A 2,560-nucleotide genomic window follows, 5' to 3' on the forward strand; every position below is an offset into this window, starting at 1 on the left:
AAGGTGCCTGAAGTAAAGACCCTACCATTGCCACCACCTAAAATTATTCCTAATTATTTTACCTTGTTCTTTGATGGAGCTTTTCGACGAGCCACGGGAAAAGCAGGGGGAGGGCTAGTGTTGCTCAATCCAAGTGGAGAGGTGGTCATGAAAGAGAAGGTCAATCTACCAGGTTCAACTAGCAACAATGAAGCAGAATATGACACACTACTTCATGGTTTAAAGATATGCATTGGCCAAGGTATACAACGTCTCATGGTAAAAGGAGATGCACTTCTCATTGTGAAGCAGATTTTAGGCATTTGGGCATGCAAGAATGAAAGCCTAAGGACAAAAGTTCATGCCATTCGTAGGTTATTTAATCAGTTTGAAGAGGTGCAACTATATCATATCCCTAGGAAACAAAATGAAGATGCAAATTTACTTGCACAACAAGCAACTACATGTGTTGAGAAAGAAGTGCAGGTCATCATGGTGACAGCAGCTGTCAAGCAATCAAGATACCAGGGATTGGAGTCATTGGCTCCCATTATTGGCTACATTTTGGAGGGTGAGTTTCCACAAGACTTCAGGAAGGCTCAGAAGAGGAGACTCATAAAGAAGGCAAGCGCATATCTCTTCCTAGAAGGCTCCCTCTATCAAAGAGGGAAGGATCACGTGTGCAGAAGAGTACCAACTATCAAGGAAATTCCAGCCATTCTAAAAGGTTTGCATGAAGAGGCATGTGGTGGTCATTTTGCCCAAGAGTTAACTGTGAAGAAGATTTTGCTTGCAGGGTAAGTTTGGCCAAGTTTGCATGTGGATGTTCAACATTGGTGTAAAAGCTGTCACAATTGTCAGATAAATGGAAATAGAAGGTTGGTGCATGGCCCAAGGCAAATAGTGCTTGCAAATGGACCCTTTGAAAAATGGGGCATTGATGCTATGGGTCCTCTGCTTAGAACAAAGAATGGTAAACTCTACATTCTAGTGGCTGTGGACTACATGACTAGGTGGGTAGAGGCTCAAAGTGTGGCAAGGGTAAATGGGAAAACAGTGAGCAGGTTTGTCTACACTAATATTTGTTGCAGATTTGGCACACCTCTAGATATTGTTTCGGATAATTGTCCGGGGTTCAAGAAGGGTTTACTCAGTTTGTGAAGAGCTTCACATTCTACATCGTCATAGCACACCATACTACCCACAGTCAAATGGTTTGGTGGAGAAGGCTAATGGTGTCATTGCAGGAATCATTAGAAAGATGGTGCAAAATAAGACAAAATGATGGGATGACTTCTTGGATGGTGCCTTGTGGGCTTATCGAACCACATATAGGGAAGCCACGGAGTTCACACCATTTCACTTGGTCTATGGTCAAGAGGCTTTGCAGCCTATCGAGCTCAACATTCCAACAATGCGACTTTATGGCAAAGTAGCACAAGATGATCAAGAAGCATGGATGGATTGACTTCTTACCTTAGCTGAGCTTGAGTGGAAAAGAGAAGCAGCTTACGAGTGCTACAAGAGGAAAGCCACACAAGCGAAAGAAAAGCTCGACAAGAAACTGAAGGACAAAGGCATCAAGGAAGGAGATCTGGTGCTAAGGTATGACAATCGACTCGATAATCATTTTGATGCCAAATTTGAATCTAGATGGCAAGGACCATACATAGTCAAAAAGGTTTTCAACTCAAGTTACTATCAGCTTACGGACTTGAATGGGAAAGAGCACTCCAGGAAGGTAAACGGGTATCGCTTGAAGCCTTATTTGAGTCGCCTTCTACCAAAGGATCTACCAAAGATCTGCCAAAAGGCAGCTATTTCATGTAAGTATTGCTCCATGAAGCATGAATGTAACTCCAGTCAAAATGCCGAGGGGCCAAACAATGAATATCTTGTCAAGGACTCTGAAGTACTCTCTCTGGAAAAGATGCTTTATGATGGTACATGAATATACCATCATCCTTGTTGTGGGTTAGGTCAACACATGAACGATACCCGTTTACCTTCCTGGAGTGCTCTTTCCCATTCAAGTCAGTAAGCTAAAGACTCAGTCACAGTAGTCTGCACATCAAACAACTGAGCATCAGGAAGTGCATCATCTACCCCAGTAGGTGCTTCACCTGTTTCAATCCTGCTTAGATAATCTGCAATTACATGCTCCTTCCCAGGAGTATGCTCAATCTGAAAGTCAAACTCCTGCAACAACAACATCCATCTTGCAAGCCTTCCAGTAAGAAGTGGCTTCTTGATCAAATACAACAAGGCCTGATGATCAACATGAAAAACTATCTTGTTCCCCAACAAGTAATGCCTGAACGTATTCAATGCATATACCATCCCTAAAGCTTCTCTTTCTGTCACAGGATAGTTTCTTTCTGCACCTGTGAGAACCCTGCTTGCATAGTACACAGGTCTGAACCATCCCTTCTCCTTCTCCTGCATCAGTACAGCTCCTATTGCTATATCCGAGGCATCAACAAACACATGAAAAGGCAATGACCAATCAGGTGGCTGCAAAATTGGTGCTACTGATATCATTTTCTTCAACATCTGAAATGATTTCTGCTGAGGTTCATCC

General features: G+C 42.9%; 1 pseudogene; it reads left to right on the forward strand.

Moving 5' to 3' along the window:
* Positions 1–1,393: 1,393 nt before the first annotated feature.
* LOC147456253 (uncharacterized) lies at positions 1,394–1,930 on the forward strand (annotated as a pseudogene).
* Positions 1,931–2,560: the final 630 nt, after the last annotated feature.

Source organism: Adiantum capillus-veneris, chromosome 6 (genome assembly GCF_014529385.1).
Source record: "Adiantum capillus-veneris isolate H3 chromosome 6, ASM1452938v2, whole genome shotgun sequence".
Taxonomy (NCBI): Eukaryota; Viridiplantae; Streptophyta; class Polypodiopsida; order Polypodiales; family Pteridaceae; genus Adiantum; species Adiantum capillus-veneris.